The sequence below is a fragment of the Mauremys mutica genome, chromosome 3, assembly GCF_020497125.1.
Source record: "Mauremys mutica isolate MM-2020 ecotype Southern chromosome 3, ASM2049712v1, whole genome shotgun sequence".
Lineage (NCBI taxonomy): Eukaryota > Metazoa > Chordata > Testudines > Geoemydidae > Mauremys > Mauremys mutica.
The window spans coordinates 117,984,810-118,006,513 of record NC_059074.1 but is presented as its reverse complement, the minus strand read 5'-3'; the positions used below and the strand labels follow the sequence as shown (position 1 = coordinate 118,006,513).

General features: G+C 47.1%; 1 long non-coding RNA gene across 1 annotated transcript in view; it reads left to right on the top strand.

The window, feature by feature from the left end:
• LOC123365845 overlaps positions 1 to 21,704 on the top strand; it is a 58,519-nt gene that overhangs the window by 28,242 nt on the left and 8,573 nt on the right. Inside the window, exon 2 of the long non-coding RNA XR_006577783.1 lies at positions 5,707 to 5,777. This is a non-coding gene — a long non-coding RNA (uncharacterized LOC123365845). The remainder of the gene's footprint in view (positions 1 to 5,706; positions 5,778 to 21,704) is intronic.

Sequence of the window (21,704 nt, the reverse complement as noted above, 5' to 3'; positions counted from 1 at the left end):
GTAAAACCTCAGGACTCCAAGTTCTCAGCTCAGCCTGGCCCCTGGGATCAGGAATTCCTATACCTCTGCCACCTTGTGAAATTGCCACACTTCCAGCTTTTAAATCTCAGCGCAAGACACACTTGTTTGCTGGGGTGCCATTTCAGATTTTTTTTTTGCGGGGGGGGGGGGAGGAGTGGCAACTTTAACTTCGACTTGCATCCGAAGAAGTGGGTATTCACCCACGAAAGCTCATGCTGCAAAACGTCTGTTAGTCTATAAGGTGCCACAGGATTCTTTGCTGCTTCTAACTTTAACTGTGATTCCAGGGGCTACTTAGGCACCTGAAAACTCTGTGTTTTTGCAGATAACTTAGAAATTAGCTGACAAGAACACTGTATCTAATTCCGACATTAAAAAAAGAGTGAATTAGATAAATATTAGACCCACTCAGCTCTACTATTAACATGTTATAACATCTTGTGTCAAGTCACTTAAGGGACACTGGTTAGGTTTAAAATTGTAATCTATATTCTGACTTTGTTACTAACTCTTGAATACAGCAATTGAAACAACTGTAGTAAAATCTGGATTACTTTCTATCACTTTTTTGCAGTTCACCAAGCTTGGAATAGATCATTTAACTTTTGGAAACATCCTGCTAGGGCAAGCCCCCATGAGTTTACACTGTACCTGCCTGAATCTCTAGGGGTGTTACCCCACTACAAATAATAGACTAGAAACTGACTTTAAACAGGAGAGAAACTGACACTTTCAAGTCACTTTTGCAGTATTGCCAACCCCAAATGTTCAAAAATCATGAGATTGGCTTTAAAATCATGAGATTATGTAAGAATAATAGATTTGGTGTTTTTTATTTGCCTTCTGCTTTTTGAGCCTTTAGGGTGCATTAGGGTCTAATTTTGATAGCTCTGTGGTTTGAGCATTGTCCTGCTAAACCCAGGGTTGTGAGTTCAATCCTTGAGAGGGCCATTTGGGGATTGGTCCTGCTTTGAGCAGGGGGTTGGACTAGATGATCTCTTGAGGTCTCTTCCAACCCTAAGAATCTATGATTCCACAGCCACGAGGGCTAGAAACTTAATTTTTCTTTAAGAATGAAGGCTGAAATCACATATCACTTGATTCCAGGAGCTGGAGCCTTAAGGAAAACAATAATTATCATGAGATTCATGACAAAATCATGAGAGTTGACAACACTGCTTTCACTTCTGTTTAAAGGCTAGTTACTTTCCAGAAGGCTCTTAAACACAATGCTACAGTGATTGAGTTGCAGTTCTCACAGGAGAATATTTAAAATAAAACACTGAGAAAATTTCAAATTTTAAAGTTAAGAAAAAATTTGAGACTTCTGAGATATCAGGGCCACTGCAAGCAGACTTCCTGTGTGACCTTGGGCAAATCACTTAGTATCTGTATGCCTAAGTTTCCCATCCCTAAAATGGGAACAATGATGTGTCCCTACTTCAGAGGATTGTTGTGAGGTGCTCAAATACTATGGTAATAGGGATATATATCTACCTAAGATAAACTTGTTTCTCTCACCAACAGAAGTTGGTCCACTAAAAGATATTACCTTACTCACCTTGTCTCTCTAAGATAGATAATAGCAGAACCACCAATAGAATCTAGGTCTCCTGACTTATCCATCTCTGAATTTATCTTTCTTTCCTTAGACATTCACATAAAGTGAAAAAGATGCTTGTGGTGGACCCAAGGAAAACGAATGGTTCCTGAAATGGGAAATGTCAGAGTTTGTGACTAGAAATAACATTGCAGAGTTAATTTGTTTTATTTATCATATTCCTAGCTCTTTGTCCTTCTGGAAGGAAACAAAGTAGCCCCTGTCCACCTGCCAAGAGAAATCTCCAGTGTTTGGCAGACTTAAAGAGAGGGACAGGATAAACATTGGAACAGTTTTATTTCTTACCATTGTATTAGTTATGATCTCAGTTTCCTGATTAGCGTCATAAATGGTGAAATTACACCCAAATCTGTGCAAGGTGGAGGTGGATTTCAAATTAAAATGAGCACCCTCTCTTGGAGGGATGTGTTGGGCCATCGAGAATGTAATAGCGGCTCATGAAACAGCTCATGGTGTCCGACACCATCAGGTGGTCCAGAGACATCTACACGGAACACATCAGAGGACACCGTCAATACCAGGTCGAGTAATTGAGACCGCCAGTCAGGGAAATAACCCACTTCCTTCCTTCCCCGATGAACCAAGGGACGCACCCCACCCATATACTTGTTCACTACACCAATACTGACTTGGACTCTAAATACATTCTATAGATGGCACACCCAAGACCACTTATCCACTGACTTTTTAAAAACTCCCGCATCCCATTCTGGGTCTATGCTGGTTATGTGATATGTATGTATCGCTTCATCCTTGCAACTGATACCTGTAATCCCTCATAACCCAAGCCTGACCCCAGATGCACAGTACCTTCCTTCTTAACTTGGGTAAATTTGATTTTAAACATTAGCTTTAATATAAATGACAGATCATAAGGGTTGGAAGGGACCTCAACAGATCATCTAGTCCAACCACCTGCTCAAAGCAGGACTACTCCCCAAATCGCCCTCAAGGATTGAGCTCACAACCCTGGGTTTAGCAGGCCAATGCTCAAACCACTTTGTTGTCTCATGCACATCGCACAAGTATAGAGGACCAAGCTGCCCCAGACCCACCTCAGTTCCTTCCTACCCCTGTGACCAATGTTGGAAGTCTCTGTCCTTGTTTCTTGAAATCTTTTCTCCATACCTGTATAGTATATCCGTGTGTAGTTAGTTATTTGTTGGTTTGTTAAAAAAAATGCTTTGGTTGCTCTCTGGCTTTCAAGCCCTGCCACTTTTGTGGCAAGACCATACCTAATAGTGACCCTCACCCCAGCTGCCTTAAGTGTTTGCAGGAGGCTCATGTGAGTGACAAGTGTGGTATTTGAAAGGGTTTTAAGCCCCGTTTGAAAAAAGAGAGTGCAGCCAGGTTAAAATATCTGCTGTGCAGGCCTTTTGAGATGAGCTCCTGATGCACTTTCATTGGCATCTGCTCGTGCCACGGCATTGCAGAGTATCTTCCTGGTACCATCTACTTTTGAGGCTTTGAGAAAGTTGTTGAACCTCTTGGTGCTACCATCACAAGCGGTTCAACAGACTTGCCCAGCACTGGTGCCCAAGGTACTACCCACAGCAACTTCACCTCTGTATCTAACAGCTCCAATAGATGTGGCCATCAGGCTACCTCTGAGGACGGTGCCATCTAGGGGAAAGCGACGGATGATATCCCCGGCTCCCCTTTCTTCAGAGTCTGAGCCTTCTTGGTCTCAAGAGGAAGCTTCATCCTCATCAGACTCTGAAGTGGGATCCTATGTATCCCAACCTAGCCAGTCCCATCAGGAAGGGTATTCCACCTCCCTGTCCTGGTTTCTGCTTCAATACCAGCAGGGAGCTTAGAAGAGAGACTCTTGGGCTGCAAATATCTGCGGTCTGGGGCCCTTTTGGAACGTGGGGGGTTCCTCCCCAAGAGTCAAGAGTGTCCCTGCAGCCATCTCAGCCAGCTCCATCTGCTGGCTCTCAGGAGCATCATTGCCACAAGCACCATAACATTGGTACCAAACCTGGCACTGAGCAGTCAAGATCTCTCGCTAGCAGCCACAAGAGGAGCAGGAACTGGACCCACCACTGGTACCATTAGCATCCTCTTCTGCATCTCTGATTGAGGCAATTATTGTGGAACCTATTTCTCTACCTCCAGACAATTATAAGATACATCAGGAGCTGTTGAGGAGGATGAGTATGGCCCTAGATATCCACCCAGAGGAGGTCTGGGAAAAATCCCATAAATTGATGGACATTCTAACATCTGCTGCTCCACCTAGAATAGCTCTGCCAATAGATGAGTCTTTCTTAGAACCTACCAAAATCCTTTGGCATACCCCTGCCTCTTACTGCAAAAAAAATGGAGCGAAGGTACTATGTCCCCTCTGAGGGGTTCAAGCATCTGTACAACCATCCTCCTCCAGGCAGCAGCCAGTAAAAAGGAAAGACAGGGCACCAGGCTTCAGCCCTAAAGAGGGTTCCTGGCCCAGGAGTGCTATTGCACAGACTAACTTGCAAGGCCTAGCTTCCTGCACCTCCATGTGGGTGGATGCAAGCTGTCTCATCACTCTTAACCTGAATCTCTGCACTGCACCTACCCCTTCTTGGCTCTGCTACCATGTTAACACAACAGGACTGAGTTTGGCATGTGTAAGCCTTTTCCTCCAAGAACCTGTTACAGTGGTTGATTAGTAACTCAACAAGCAGCTTCTTCAAAACAAGGCATTATTGATTCTTTAACCCAAAGGAACAAAGCATGCAGAGCAAAGGGTTAAAACCAGTAAAGGTCTATAAGCCTATTTCCCCTTACCTAACTCTTAACCTTTCTTGAAAGCTTTTGTAAGTTCCCCTCAGCAAACCCCTATATCTGGCTGGGAGAAGCAGACTGTCCTCCTTGCAGCATGCATGCTCTGTTTCTGTGTCTCCTTGCATGCCTGTCAGCTCTCATTGACACTCCCTGGGAAGACACCCTTAGGTCACCAACCCCCTCCCTTTTACAGGCCTTGATCCTGTAATGGTTTAGCATCTTCCTTTGATCAGACGCTGAGCCTTAGGAAGAGTAAACCATACTTAATCTGGATGGAGCCAGGTAGGAGATATTCCCCAATAAACAGCTTCCCTATTGTTTCCTCAGGGACTCTTATCTTTGTCATTGTGATTGATTCCTTTAACAACCCCTTTGATTTAACTGTATGCAGTTAGGCAGGAGACTATCACACAGGTAAAAGGAGGGGCACATGATACCTATATAAAGAATACACATAACTCCCTCATTTTCCACACCAACTCATTGGAGCACACACCTCCTAGGAATTAATTGGCTGTGGTCCCCCACTCAGCCTCTCATTAATGCTAGATTAAAGGCAAATCGCTTCAAATACCCTCACACAAAGAGCTCTCACCTTTCAGGTTTACATTTCAGAGTTTAAAACTGGGGTTTATCATGTTTAGCCCGAGAAATACTGTTTCTGTTTAGAGGAAATCCCATGTGATAGGAAAAAAGACTTCTTGTCCACCTGTCAGTCTCCCCATTGCACCGTGCACACATGGTTTCTGATCTTGGAAATCTTGGTTTTATAGAAGGCTCTTAGGAAAGAGAGTTTTCACAAGACATCAGTGATGTGAATCTGCAAGGAGGCTTTTTCTAAAAAGGTTTTGAAGTCAAGACAGCAGCACCTTTGTTCTGCTAGAATGGGACTATGGAAGTTAACTTTAGGCACATTTAGGGGAATTCTTCCCCACTGGAGATGGCAGAAAGGGGAGGGGGCAGGCCACACATCTTTGGGTTTTGATGTTGCCTAAAACGACTTCTCTTCTTACAAACCAGTCCTGGGTGGGAGGAGTCTAATATGTAAGAGAGGGATCTTTAACTAGAGTTTCTAGGCTGTTTCCCTTTTGACCAAATAGATTCACGAGGAAGCAACAGAGACTTTGGAGAAATCAGTCTAAAGTGTTTCCTTTTTTTGTCTCAGGAGAAAATTTTAAAAAAAATAATGAAGGGGAGCAAAACATATCCTTTGCTTTGCATATTACAAAAGGCACTGAATGTAGGAAAGAAGGGAGCAAAACGGATGACAAGAGCTCTTGTTTCACCCCCTGCAGGGTGCCAGCTTACCAGTGGTAACCTCGTGATCTGCTGATGTCATCCTCACAAAGCAGCTACTTCTGAAGAGGTAGGTTTCCTCAGATTTTACCATCTGAGGAAAATATAGAGGGAAAAAAGTGTTTGAAAGAAAAAAATGTTAAGATGTCTGTGTTTTACCAAAAGCCTTTGTAGGAGGTTATTAACTTCAAAAGACAACTAAATTTATCATAACTTCTTTTCCCCCCTGTGTTTCTGAAAAGAGTGCTTGCTGTGATTGTCTGCGCCATCAAGGGCTCCTGGAAGGGTGACCAAGTCCTGAGCTCCCATCTCTGTGTGCCTACTGATTTCTAAACCTTTGTGCAGGAAAGAAGAAGGTGAAATTTCTCCTTTAGTGGTAGATGGGCTCCGAAGGCTAAAATGCAATTATTATGCAAACTCTCAACATGTAGGAAACAGGGAGAAAAATCCACATCTAAGAACCACGTTAAGCAAACTTTTTTTTTAGGCCGTCAAGGCAGCAGAGACTTCAACACATGAAACTTTTTTCATTTTGAACAATGATTCCTGAAATGAAAGATGTGCTTTACAAGAGGATTTAGATGAAAATACTTGATTCCCAGCTACTGGCTTTGAATCTAACCCAGGACTCCCCCCAGACCTAACATACCACCAACAATCCCGTGTATTATTTGGTTCAAGGAATCTCAGGTGTTAGTGCTGCAGAATTGGCAGAAGGAACATGCTTCCTTCTCTTCCCTAGCATGGTTCCTAATCTGAATAAGATGGGAAGGTGCTCAAACCATTTAAAGCACTACTGTTGCAAGAGAATTTGATATTAGAATAGAACAGGAGATAAGTATTTCAAGTACCTCATGCTGGGCAATAACATGAGAGGGCTCCTTGTTTCTAAAACTAAAGTAGCTCTTTATTAAGATAACAACATACAGAGATACAGAAACTGCAGGTAGCATTCAGGCCATGTGAACACAGACTCTTCCTGGTACCTCCTCAAACTCTTCCCTCCTGCAATCTGTTCTCCTCCCTCCAAATTCCATGCAGGTTGCTATATATATTTTTTAATACTTCTTGATGTGTCTTTTGTGCAAGTGTCTGCTGACTTGCTGGCACCAGAATTTACTAATACAGTAACTCCTCACTTAACATTGTAGTTATGTTCCTGAAAAAAGTGACTTTAAGCAAAACTATGTTAAGCGAATCCAATATCCCCATAAGAATTAATGTAGATAGGGGGGTTTGGTTCCAGGGAAATTATTTTTTGCCAGACAAAAGGCATTATATACATTTTAAACAATTTTAAACTAGCAATTTAATACAGGTATTAAACAGTCTGGCAGCCCCCTATCGGCTCCCCTACGCCCCCCCCCCAGTCCCGCCTGCCTGCCGGCGGACCCCTCAGATCAGCGCCTTTCCCCTGCTCCCCCTGCCTCCTGCCCACGGCAATCAGCTGTCTTGCGGCGTTCAGGAGGCTGGGGAGAGGAGTGAGGATGCAGTGCACAGCCTCCCCCCTCCCTCCTCCCTCCCCTGACTCCTGCCCGGCATGGTAGCCTCAGTCAGTTCTCGTCACAGCAAAGGCCTCTGCCCTGGCTCCTATGAAGCCCAGCAATAGCCTCCTTGGCTCCCCACTTGGTCAAAGGCCCAGCAATTTCTCAGCAGCTATTGGCTTTCTAGCAGTAACTCCTGGCTTGGAAAGAGCTCCACAAAGCCATCAACCATCCTGGACCAGGAGTCTGGTAATACAGTCTCAGCTCCCCAGTCAGAACAGCGGACTGCAGCAGCAGGCTGGTGTCTTGCTTGAATTGAGTTCACACACAACTTCCAATCACTCAGCAGCTACTTTCTTTTCTTTGCTTTGCTTTTCTAGTCCTCCACAAAATGGAGCTCATTGCATACTACCTCTGCATCCCAAAACAAGGCTTCTCTCGCCCTGGGACGTGGAAGTCTCTCTCTTCCCTTAGGCATCACGGGAGTTGTGGTCTCCAAGGCTGGACTGCAGCACCCAGGAGCTTCCCAATCATTTTACTGCCTGTAACACCCCTCCTCTTTGGTCCATTATTGTTCAAAGAATCACCTGCCTTATACTCTATAAGGTATGCCCTGAACAGAGTATCTGTCACCACTAATGACTTTCCTGGGCAGTGACTTATCTGTCACCACTAGTGACTTATCCTCACATCGCAGTGCTGAGGTCTCAAGAGGCATTGTTGTCACTTGGGTACACTGAGCAGTGGATTCTTCCTAATTCTTTCTAATGGCTTGTGATCAGGCTGCACATCCAGCTTGTGCCCAAAGGCGAACGGATGGAATAATTCCCTTGCAAATAACGCAGCCAGTAGCTCCTTTTCTATCAACTGCAGCTAGTATTCAAGCCATGTGCACACAGACTGACTTCCTGGTGCCTTCTCCAAACTCTTCTCCCCTGCAAACTGTGCTCCTCCCTCCAAGTTCTATGCACATTCTTATATTAAGTGGTGCCTTATGATGCTTCCAGCGGGTAACCAGATGAGAGGAAGAAAATATCGGGACACATGTGGGGGTGGGTCACCGGCGGAGCAAAAAAAAATAAAAATAAAGGAGTACCGCGAAATATCAGGACAAACGCCTAAATTTTGGGACAGTCCTGATTTTATCGGGACATCTGGTCACCCTATCCCAGCCATGTAGTTCTGTCTTCCAGTTGCCCAGAACGGTTTTAATATCCCATCAGTGTACTGCTTGCTTGGTTTATCTTCAAGGAACTGTTTTTCCCCCTCTCCTGATACTCTGATCTGGCCTGGGCATAGCACAGACCTTCTTGCACCTGCCACAGCTTGGCACAGAGCATCACTTCTAGTCCCAACTCCTTTTTCTTTTTAACAGATGTGCTTATATTCATCAGACAGTGACACTTCTTTTAAGTATAGGCTTTGCATCATCGAGCCATTGCTAACAGTCCTCATAAAAACACTGCAATATTAATTCTTAGCATGTGTAGAGATTACTATATGTATTACAGGAGCACCTAGATACTTCAACCAAGATTGAGTTCCTATTGTTCTAGGCACTTTAAAAGCAAATAGTAAGAGATAGAGTTGCCCATCTTCAGATTGATTCATAAACATTAAGAGCTCAATTGTGCCCAACCTTATGAACGTACAAGGGGAAGCATACAGGCCTTTCCTCCACACAGGGATGGGCAATTCTAGGCTGAGAACACAGTCACTGCTTCCTGCTACAGCTGCCAGCAAAACTAAATATTTCAAAGGGGACATATAGAGGTAGGAAACTCAACTGGCAAGGGATAGAGGGAAGCACATACTGAAATTGCTGAGAGAGTGGAAGAGCTGTTGCAGTAATGTAGCCCAAGCTGGCAGGGAATCTGGCTAAGTCTGACTACAGTGGATTTGCACAGATGTAGGAGAGAGGAAAATGTGGGAGATAATGTTGAACACAAAATTAATAGCTATATGCCCAGTTCTGCTCTCAGTTATTTCAATGTGAATGCCACCCACCTGGCTCAATGGGTGGGAAATGTGATAGCATCAGCAGTGTGGTGGGAACGGGGAATGCTGGGGGAATACAAGAGTGGCCTCTCCTACACGGTCTCTCCACCTCTCAATTGTCAGGGAGAGGGAGATGGGACCTGAGTGGCCCCCTGCTCCCCCCATCTTTAATTTAAACCTTTACTCAGGTTTTAGCCTCTCGTGCCACTTTAGCTCCAATGGCATTCCTCTGGACTGACACGGTGTAAATGACAGTAGAGTTCAGCCCTATAGCTTCTATGCTATAAAATACTAGCTGTGTTTGTGAAACGGGTAGCTAATAAGCCCACTTGTACATATGCCTGAAGTAACCTTAGTGAAAAATAAGTCAATTAATTAGCATACAGTAGATACTTATTGTTAGATGAGAGTGCCGTCCCCTCCTGCAGGGATTCGAGTTAAACAAAACGATTGATAAATTGTTATATTCACACAGTGTCACTCAGTGATATAATCATGGCTTTTGTAAATATTTAGTCAGGAGAGCAATCCAGCTGTTCCCAGCCAGGTTTCATCCAGTGTCAGCCAGTGCTCGCTGCTGCTGATTTATTTCTCATGCTGCTTAAGCCTTGAGTAAGATCGCATTTTTATGAGGCTCTAAATACCTGTAATAATAAATAGCGAGAATGATGGTGATAATGATAACAGCAGAACCAATGAGAAGAAAGAGTATCACCCAGAGTCCAGAATAAGAGCCAGGAACTGGATTTTTGTCATCTTCCAGGGCAAATGTTTAGCTACTCTTTACCCAGACTAACAGCAAGGCAGACCCATTCAATTGTCATCTAAAAGAGCCTGTCAGTGAAGCTGAGGAAGGAGCCATTTTTCAGAATGCCAGTGACATGCTGAAGCTCTTGGCCCACTTGTTGACAAGGAGCTATGGTTTCAAAGAGAGCTGTGCAGAGAATGGAAGTTCCGTTTTGCAAAGGATTTCAAGTTTTCAATATTTGTTTTTGTGCTGATTCAAAACAAAACCCAAAAATTTCAACATTCTCTCGCAAAAGAAAATTCCAAAAAAATTTACTCTTCAGATTGTTCATTTTGATTTTGACTTTTTTATTAATATAATACAAAATTTAAAAAGTTATTAAAACATAATGTTTCAAAATGAAAAATCAAAATGTTGAGTTCCAAAAATGCCTGAATAGGATGCTTAGACTTTCTCAGGAGTTTTCTCCCCCCGACCCAGTTTTTTAGATTTTAGATTTTGATGGAACTGCATTATCTGATAGAAAATGATTCTGTTAAAGTTTTTCCAACCAACTCTAGTATAAAGAGATGCTTGGGCAATTGTGATCCCCATCTCCATCTCTCTCAGTTGTTCCACAGTTTTATTTTTTGAACTGTTTATAGGAATTGCTTTTATGAAGGTGCCAATCCTTAGTTGTGGAGGAACTCTGCTGTCTGTCTGGATATCATTCCTCCATGACTTGGAAGGGGTACATTAAAGGTAAAGTTTAAGAAAAGAAATGATACAAGATTTGAATTGCATTACATGTTCTAGATAGCAAGCTTCACCCACAGGGGGCGCTAACAGCTGCTGAGTCTGACTCATTCCCAGCAAAGAACCACCACAGTCACCCATGCGTGCACCGCTTATTGAAGAAAGAGAAACAAATCTATCTATACTACCAGTGCTTAATTTCCAGTGAATTCAGCCTTTTTTCCTGCTGACAATTTACGCTCTTTTTTGTTGAATAGCAACTCATAAATAGTGTTTGTATTTTTCCAGGAACCTGGATATTTTACAAAAGAAACTTGATACTAACTGCAAGGGGAGTAGGGGACAGTTGCCCAGCATTGCCAGGAAAGGGTTAGATCAATATTCTTCGGTAACCCCTCATAGCCTTCCCTGAGCTTGGATCTTAGACTGGGGGAATTCAATGAAGGAAGCAAAGTTTAGGAAATGCGTGAAAACAAATATAGCCCACTGACAGAATGAGGTGAGATCCTCCTGCAACACTGAAGGCAGAGCAAAGAAGAGACTTTTTATTCATTTAGTGAATAGAAATTTCTAAATAAAGAGGAAAAGCTATTTCAAGTAGGCATTAGCATGACGTTTGGTATTTACAGGCTGATATAAAGGGTGCCTTGAGTATAGAGCCAAATGGATATATACCACTTGAGAACCCAAGGTGACAAAATGTAAGTGGAAATAGTGTTCAAATATATATTGTTACAAAGTTCCTCCTCTACCTTGGTGGGTCCTGCGCTTATTGGCGGATTTTGCTAGCCTCAGAGGTCTTCTTGTGTTGGATCAGGAGTTGGGAGATTTTTGCGGGAACCTGGGTCCGCCCTCTACCCCGGGTTCCAGCCCAGGGCCCTGTGGACTGCAGCTGTCTAGAGTGCCTCCTGGTACAGTTGCACGACAGCTACAACTCCCTGGGCTACTTCCCCATGGCCTCCTCCTAACACCTTCTTTGTCCTCACCACAGGCAGGGGCGGCTCTAGACATTTTGCCACCCCAAGCACGGCGTCATGCTGCGGGGGGCGCTCTGCCGCTCGCCGGTCCCCCGGCTCTGGTGGACCTCCCGCAGGCTCCACCGAAGCCATGGGACCAGCGGACCCTCTGCAGGCACGCCCTCCCGGCGACCGGCAGAGCACCCCCCGCGGCTTGCCACCCCAAGCACGCGCTTGGCATGCTGGGGTCTGGAGCCGCCCCTGATCACAGGACCTTCCTCCTGATGTCTGTTAACGCTTGTACTCCTTAGTCCTCCAGCAGCACATCCTCTCACTCCCAGTTCCTTACGCACACCTCACTAACTGGAGTGAGAGCCTTTTTATACCAGGTGTCCTGATTAGCCTTAATTAATTCTAGTAACTTCCCAATTGGCTAGTAACTTCTCAAATGTCCTAATTAGCCTGCCTGCCTTAATTAGTTCTAGAAAGTTCCTGAGTGTTCTGGAATAGTCCCTGTTATCTTACCCAGGGAAAAGGGACCTGCTTAACCTGGAGCTAATGTATCTACCTTTGACTACTCTTTTGTAGCCATCTGGCCTGACCCTGTCACAATATTTAATGGGAATGGGCTTAAACTTCCTTTCAGCCAGTGGAAAAAAATATTTCATGGCACTAGTGGGAAATATGACTTTTAGCAATAGGATTTCTATATGTCATCAAACTAAACTGCTATGAATGAATGAATGAATGACATAGCAAGTATGAAACTACTGGTCCCTTCTGTGTCCAAGCCACAGAGGATGTGCGATTGGTACAGACCCCAGCTATAGATCCTGGTACTTAATCTCAGGCTTTAGAGATATATGCTTTTAGTTCCAGAGATCCCCAGTGTTGGCCAAGGTGGTGGCCATCACAATCACACCAACAATCACCTAAAAATGGCCAGCAGCCAATAATAAACTGTCCTGTGACCCTCCACGTCAAATTTTAAATGCAAAAAGCTCTCCACCCAACTTTTCCCCACTGCAATCATACATTTCTAATACATAGAATCATAGAGGAAAAACTTCTCAAACTTTTGTTTCCATCCAATATTTCAGAAGAGTCACATTAGTAGCACTAGTGTTGTTGTATTGATATGAAGATGTCTTTATGTGGCCTGCTGTCTATGGGAATTGCTGGACACTATTGATCTTCATTAATGATCTGGAGGATGGCATGAACTGCACTCTCAGCAAGTTTGCAGATGACACTAAACTAGGAGGAGTGGTAGATATGCTGGAGGGTACGGATAGAATACAGAGAGACCTAAACAAATTAGAGGACTGGGCCAAAAGAAACCTGATGAGGTTCAACAAGGACAAGTGCAGAGTCTTGCACTTAGGACGGAAGAATCCCATTCACCGTTACAGACTAGGGACTGAGTGGCTAGGCAGCAGTTCTGCAGAAAAGGACCTAGGGGTTACAGTGGACGAGAAGCTGGATATGAGTCAACAGTGTGCCCTTGTTGCCAAGAAGGCTAACAGCATTTTGGGCTGTATAAGTAGAGGCATTGCAAGCAGATCGAGGGATGTGATCATTCCCCTCTATTCGACATTGGTAAGGCCTCATCTGGGGTACTGTGTCCAGTTTTGGGCCCCACACTACAAGAAGGATGTGGAAAAATTGGAAAGAGTCCAGCGGAGGGCAACAAAAATGATTAGGGGGCTGGAGCATATGACTTATGAGGAGAGGCTGAGGGAACTGGGATTGTTTAGTCTGCAGAAGAGAAGAATGAGGGGGGATTTGATAGCTGCTTTCAACTACCTGAAAGGGGGTTCCAAAGAGGATGGATCTAGACTGTTCTCAGTGGTAGCAGATGACAGAACAAGGAGTAATGGTCTCAAGTTGCAGTGGGGGAGGTTTAAGTTGAATATTAGGAAAAACTTTTTCACTCAGAGAGTGGTGAAGCCCTGGAATGGGTTACCTAGGGAGATGGTGGAATCTCCTTCCTTAGAGGTTTTTAAGGTCGGGCTTGACAAAGCCCTGGCTGGGATGATTTAGTTGGGAATTGGTCCTGCTTTGAGCAGGGAGTTGGACTAGATGACCTCCTGAGGTCCCTTCCAACCCTGATATTCTATGATTCTATGATCAAATTCTGCTCCCATTTACATAACAGAATTTGGCCTCCAATATATAGTATTTGATATGTTTGCTGTATGTTTGGACATGCACATATATCCTGTATATAACAATATTCAGTTATATGCCTCTCTCTGTATGATTATTTATTATTTGTTAGCACAGACAGTATGCTCAGAGCTGTACAAGACATAGATACAGGCAGTCCCTGCCAGAAGGAGATTATAACACTGACACACGTTAGATGCCTGGTGAGGGAGACCTAAGCGATGCTGTCTTAAAAAGGTGATCTGTTTTTTTTCTGTTTGTGATGCTTTATGTCTGCGGTTCCTACTTAAGAAGTACATTTTCAGGAGGAATTTGAATGAGGAGATGGTGAGGGCCTGCTGCACTGGGATTGGGAGGTAGTTCCTGGAGGGCTATAGGGAAGAAGTGGAAAATGGAAATGAATCAAAAGTTGAGGATTGGCATCACTGGTGGAGCTAAAAGGGCACACTAGAACACAATGAGAAACAAGATCATTATATAGACCTATGTATGTTTCCATGTGCAGTAAAATCTACAGTTTCAGCTAAACATTACAACTGGATTTCTTTAAATAAAACTGATCATTCTAATGACAAGTAATATGTATAGTTATGCAAGATTGTAGTATTTGTAGTTATGCAAGCCCTGAAGGGACAGAGGTAGAAAGTAGCACAGGTCAGTGGTTTCGATTCCCTGTTGGGAGGGACCCCTGTCTAGGGGTCAACTCACACAGGGCCCTGTGTTGGGATTCACTGGAGAGGATGGGCCTGGGTCCCCAAGCCCACCATGTAAAAGACAAGCACTTCAACCAGGGAAGCAAGCGGCTGGAGGTCAGGCGTGACAAACACTAGGCTGCCCAGTGCTCTAAGCACTCTGTTACTCAGATGGCCCTATAGTATGTTCCCAGGACATTATGTGTATGAGTGATAAGTCATTGGAATAGCATTTTAAATATAAATAATTTTACATTGCCATAATTGAATGTGGTGCTTTAGAAACATATAATATTGTACATTCCCTGCCCCAAGGAGTTTGCAATCTATGTAAATCTAGATGTCCGCATTATCAAAAATGTGGATCCAAAATTAGGTTTTTTTACTAAAAACCTGTAATTTAAGAATTTTGATTGCTCAAGAGATGGCCTACTTGAATAGTAAGAATATTTGTTTCGGGTTAGGGTTGAGATGCACCGGCAAGAGGTACTTTGGGTAATCTTACACAGTGCCTGTCCCTGTTACTTGCTTTAGCACTATTACTAAGGCCCTGGTTATGCAAAAACTTATGTGATGTATTGTGAGAAGTCTCAGGGTATGTCTACACTACAAGAGTAGTTCGATTTAACTTAGGTCGAATTTGTGGATTCGACCTTATGAAGTCGAATTTGTGTATCCACACTAAGGACACTAATTCGACTTTGTGAGTCCACACTAACGGGGCAAGCGTCGACATTGGAAGCGGTGCATTCTGGGCAGCTATCCCACAGTTCCCGCAGTCCCCGCTTCCCATTGGAATGCTGGGTAGAGCCCCCAATGCCTGCTGGGGGAAAAATGTGTCGAGGGTGGTTTTGGGTAACTGTCGTCATTCAACCGTCACTCCCGCCCTCCCTCCCTGAAAGCGCCGGCGGGAAATCTGTTTGCGCACTTTTCTGGTCAGTGACAGCGCGGACGCCACAGCACTGCGAGCATGGAGCCCGCTGCGATCATCGCTGCACTTATGGCCGTTGTCAACTCCTCACACCTTATCGTCCACCTCTTCCACAGTCAGCTGCTGAGAAATCGGGCGAGGAGGCTCCGGCAGCGCAGTGAGGACACGAAGTGTCAGAGTGGCACAGACCTCTCACAAAGCACGGGACCCCGCGCCGCAGACATCATGGTGGCAATGGGTCACGTTCATGCTATGGGACGGCGATTCTGGGCCCGGGAAACAAGCACGGACTGGTGGGACCACATAGTGCTGCAGGTCTGGGATGAATCACAGTGGCTGCGAAACTTCAGGATGCGTAAGGGCACTTTCCTTGAACTGTGTGACTTGCTGTCCCCTGCCCTAAAGCGCCAGGACACCCGGATGCGAGCAGCCCTGAGTGTGCAGAAGCGAGTGGCCATAGCTCTCTGGAAACTTGCAATGCCAGACAGCTACCAGTCAGTAGCGAACCACTTTGGCGTGGGCAAATCTACCGTGGGGGTTGCTGTGATGCAAGTAGCCCACGCAATCGTTGACCTACTGCTGTCAAAGGTAGTGACCCTGGGAAATGTCCAGGTCATCATAGATGGCTTCGCCGCGATGGGATTCCCAAACTGCGGTGGGGCTATAGATGGGACTCACATCCCTATCCTGGGACCGGCCCACCAGGCCAGCCAGTATATTAACCGAAAGGGCTACTTTTCAATGGTGCTGCAAGCACTGGTGGACCATAGGGGACGTTTTACCAACATCTACGTCGGGTGGCCGGGCAAGGTTCATGACGCGCGTGTTTTCAGGAACTCTTGTCTGTTTAGACGCCTGCAGGAAGGTAGTTTCTTCCCGACCACAAAATAACTGTTGGGGATGTGGAGATGCCTACAGTGATCCTTGGGGACCCAGCCTACCCGCTAATGCCCTGGCTCATGAAGCCCTATACAGGCACCCTGGACAGTGACAAGGAGCTCTTCAACTACCGGCTGAGCAAGTGCAGAATGGTGGTGGAGTGTGCTTTCGGACGTCTCAAGGGGAGATGGAGGAGCTTACTGACTCGCTCAGATCTCAGCGAAACCAATATCCCCATTGTTATTGCAGCTTGCTGTGTGCTCCACAATCTCTGTGAGAGCAAGGGGGAGACCTTTATGGCGTGATGGGAGGTTGAGGCAAATCGCCTGGCTGCTGATTACGCTCAGCCAGACACCCGTGCGATTAGAAGAGCCCAGCGGGAAGCGCTGTGCATCTGGAGGCTTTGAAAGCTAGGTTCCTCAGAGATCAGGGTAACCTATGACTGTCCAGTCTCTTTACAGAGAAGCTGAACCTGCCCATTTCAGTTACTATTGACTTTTTTCAGCGGTTACATACCCCGTTCACCAGGTTTCCCCACTTCCAACAGACGTTTAAAAATAAAGTTATTGGAACATTTTTAATTAACAAAGTTTTCTTTACTAACGAATTCGCGTTAAAGGGTTCAAACAGGGACGCAGACTGTGGTGGGTACGGTGTGCAGTGATGTACAGACCGCTTCTACACTCGAGGAATGACAGGCTCCTGCTCCTACAGCGGTCTCTGGGGGGAGGACGGTTACAGGAGGGTGTGCAGGAAGGGGTGGGTTTGCAGGAAGGGGTGAGGGGTGTGTGGGAAGGGTGAGTAGGTGAAGAGGGATGATGGCTCTGGCTGGGGCTCAGGGCATCGGAGAGGCTCATGGCTAGGGTGGAAGGGCATGGTAAGGGCAGCCTGCCTTGCCATTTGTGGATGCCAGGCGCTCGGACCCTGGGGCAGCATACACCTCCCAGACTGACCTGGGGCAGCAGACACCTCCCAGAGTGACCCGGGTGCCTAGTGACTGCACTCTGTGTGTGACCTGCTGTTGATCCTGCCCCCATGTCTGTACCCTGGTAATGGTGGCTGTCCTATGCAATTAACAAACCCCTATCTCCCCTTCACAAAAAATCTGCTGCAAAGAAACATGACGGAAACAGTAATGAACAGCAAACTATTTTTAATACTCAACTACACAGTTGGGGGATGAAACTGGGATTTTGGATTGGGTGAGCCAGGAAGGGAAGCAATTCTCATACTTTAGGGAATGAGAGCTGTTTGTTACATGAGCGCTCTGCTGGGGTGGAGTGACAGTTTTCATGGCCCCTAGCGCCCCTCCTTCTTGTGATTTTGGGTGAGGGGGGGACAGGACTTTGTGGCGGGGGAGAGCGGTTGCAGATACAGTTCAGGGGGGCTCTCTGCTCCTGCCTGCGGTCCTGCAGAACATCCACAAGGCGCCGGAGCATGTCCGTTTGCTCCCTCATTAGTCCAAGCAGCGTTTGAGTCGCCTGCTGGTCTTCCTGCCGCCACCTGTCCTCCCATTCGCTGTGTGAGCGCTGCTGCTGAGAGAGGGTCTCCCTCCACTGGCTCTGCTGGGCCGCCTCGGCTCTGGAGCAGGCCATCAGTTCAGCGAACATCTCGTCCCGAGTCTTTTTCTTTCGCCGCCTAATCTGCGCCAGCCTCTGTGAGGGGGATGCCGGGGCAGTTCGGGAAACAGCCGCAGCTGTGTGATGGGAAAAAGGAAGTGATTTCCTTGCAAAGATACATGTTTGCGAACACTGAACACAGTCTAGTCTGTTTCTGTGAACAAGACCATACACGGCACCTATCTCATGCGCTCTCAGGACAAGTTAGAATTTTCGGCATTCGCTTTCATTGCCTGGGGTCTTGCACTGGAGATCAGACAAGCGGGGCAGGACAGCAGAATCCGTGTAGCAGCCAGGCCTGGTAAGCCGTAAACTTTAGGCTGCTTAACAGTTAATGGATAGCAGTGCCCTCCTGCTGCAGGCAATCTGGAAAGCATAAAGTCTGACCCTGTTCCAGCCCCTCGCGGCTGTCCCCGGGAAAGATCCCTGTATGCTTTCCCTCTGCAGCCTCCACCACGTGGCTGTTAAACGACGGTCATTGTTATGCAAAGGAAAAGTCAAGCATTCCCAATAGTAACATTACACTAATTCCCCTAATTAGATGCAGCAGTCGCCGAGCGAGATCACCCTGAGGCGGGTCACTAAGAGAGACAGAGAGCGCATGCTGCGTGAATCCCTGCACAGACCAGGGCCCTATGCTGCCATGCTCGTCGAGGCAATGCTCCCACTGTACCTGAGGATAGCCTGGCGCGGAAGAGTGTGCTTCCACGGAGCACCCAATAAGGCACCTCTCCCCAGGAACCTCCTGCGGAGGCTTTTCGAGTACCTCTACGAGAGCTTCGTGGAACTCTCCCAAGAGGATTTCTGTTCTATCCCTTCTTTTCATATAGTTTTTATTCCTGTTTTTTAAAAAATAAATGTTTACATGTTTATAGCATTTACCGACTGATCCTTCCCCTGATTCAGAGTCCGGGTTAACGGCCGGGGAGGGTTGGTAGGGGATCTCTGTGAGGCTGATGAAGAGATCCTGGCTGTCGGGGAAAGCAGTATTGTAAGCGCTGTCGCCTGCCTCGTCCTCCACAAACCCTTCCTCATCTTCCCCATCCGCGAACATCGCTGAGAAACTGCCCCTCGACACTATCCCATCCTCAGAGTCCACGGTCACTGGTGGGGCAGTGGTGGCAGACCCACCGAGAATGGCATGCAGTGCCTCGTAGAAGCGGCATGTCTGGGGCTGGGCTCCGGAGCGTCCGTTTGCCGCTTTGATTTTTTGGTAGCCTTGTCTCAGGTCCTTGATTTTCACGCGGCACTGCGTTGCATCCCGGCTGTATCCTCTGAGTGCCATGGCTTTGGAGACCTTCTCGTAGCTCTTTGTATTCCGTTTTTTGGAGCGCAGCTCCGAAAGCACAGACTCATCGCCCCACACAGCAATCAGATCCAAGACTTCCCGGTCAGTCCATGCTGGGGCCCTCTTTCTACTCTGAGATTGCATGGACCCCTCTGCTGGAGAGCTCTGCATCGTTGCCGGTGCTGCTGAGCTCGCCCCGATGTCCAACCAGGAATTGAGATTCAAAATGGCCAGACAGGAAAAGGAATTCAAATTTTCCCGGGGCTTTTCCTGTATGGCTGATCAGAACATCTGAGCTTGGACTGCTGTCCAGAGCGTCAACACAGTGGTGCACTGTGAGATAGCTCCCGGAGCTACTAAGGTCGATTTCCGTCCACACATAGGCTAACTCGACATAGCCATGTCGAATTTAGCGCTACTCCGCTCGTCGGGGTGGAGTACCGAATTCGAACTAAAGAGCCCTCTAGGTCGAACTAATTAGCTTCCTGGTGTGGACGGTTGCACGGTTAAATCGAATTAACGCTGCTAAATTCGACATAAACTCCTAGTGTAGACCAGGCCTCAGTGAAGTCAAGGATTGGGGACTTTGACTGTAAACTCTTCAGGGCAGGAATACTTGTTTTGTTTTATGTTTGTTTGCATTGCACCTTGCACAGTGGGGTCCTGATCTCTGACTGGGGCAACTCGTACTACTACCATATAAATAAATAAAAAGTATTACTAACATAGGGGTGCGCAGCACCTTTCATTAGGGTGTGCACCCAGGGAGCCCTGCCCTAGACCCGCCCCCGCCCTGCCCCCATCCACTCCCTCCTACTTCCCGCCCCCTGACTGCCCCCCCTCAGAATCGCCAACCCCCGCCGCTTCTTGTCCCCCGACTACCCCCTCCTGGGACCCCTGCCCCTAACTGCCCCCCAGGACCCCGCCCCCTATCTAAGCCTCCCTGCTCCTTGTCCCCTGACTGCCCCCCTAGGACCCTACCCCCTACCTGTCCCCTGACTGCCCCGACCCTTATCCACACCCCCGCCCCCAGACAGACCTCCTGGACTCCCATGTCTATCCAACCGCTCCCCACCCCCTGACAGGATCCCCAGAACTCCCGACCCATCCAACCCCCGCCTGCTCCCTGCCTGCCTCAACCCCTCTCCACACTCCTGCCTCCTGACAGGATCCCCAGAACTCCCGACTCATCCAACCCCTTCCAGCTCCTTGCCCCCTGACCACCCCCTCCAGAGACCCCCCACCCTAACTGCCCCCCCCAGGTCCCTCCTTGCTCCCTGTCCCCTGACTGCCCTGACCCTAATTTACCCCCCGCCCCCTGACAGACCCCAGGACTCCCATTCCCCATCCAACCCCCCCTGCTCCTTGACTGCCCCCTCCAGAGACCCTCGCCCCTAACCACCACCACCCTGGATCCCACCCCTTATCCAACCCACCCTGCTCCCTGTCCCCTGACTGCCCCCACCCCTTATCCAACCCCCCTGGCCCCGGACCCCTTCCCATGAGGCTCCTAGCAGCATGTTCTGCTCCATGCAGAACCAGACACGCTGCCCCGCAGGAGTGGGCAGCCCCGCCCCTCAGAGCGCTGTGTGCACGGTGGCCTGGCTCCAGATGAGTGGGGAGCGTGTCTGCCTCCCCGTGGAGCCAAACACTGCCCCATGGGAGTGCACAGCCCTGGCCCCCAGAGCGCTGCACGCGTGGCGGCATAGCTCCAGGGGAGGGGCCAGCAGCTTGCTGGACTCGGCCGGGTGCTCTGGCCTGGGAGCGCGGACCCCGCAGCTTGCCACGCTGGGAGAATGGGGCCATTTTCCCATCCCTGCATTAGGGTGTGCCTGGGCACACCCGGCACACCCCGTGTGCATGCCTATGATTACTAATATACTTGGCTGATGCTCTCACATTCATAAACACTAACCTTCACCCAGGTTTTAAAACAGCAAAACATTTGTTTAGTGACCATATTATTGGTAAATAGGGTTTTCAGAGTGATTTCCTTTATACAGTCAAAATGCCTACTGACAGTAAAGCAGTTTCCCAGTAACAGTGATATTGTTAGAGTGCTGAAGCTAATTTGTATGGGGATTTTAAAACTAGAAAGGAAGGGGATTCCAACCGTCCTGGTGCAAACTGGGAAGAAAGAGAGGAGATGGGCAGAAAATAAGGAGGTGGCAGAACTAGAGGTGTATGGAGATACTGTGCTAGAACTGCTACTCCTAAGAAGAGCTTCCTTTCATGGCCTGGTATAAAACATAACTCCTTGCATAACTGTGTCTGGGCTATGTGGATCCTGCCACTGTGATCTTGGCTAACCCCAAGACAGATGATTGCATTACATTTTTTCCTTCCGTCCTTCATGTGGATTGAGTTTGATTTAATCAAGATAACTTTAATAGTGAAGTGACTGTTATGGGTACCAGTAACAACACAGGGACCAGGGTGGAATGCAAATAGAAGGGAATGGAAACATAATAGTGTCACAAAGCCACTTTATGGCTAAA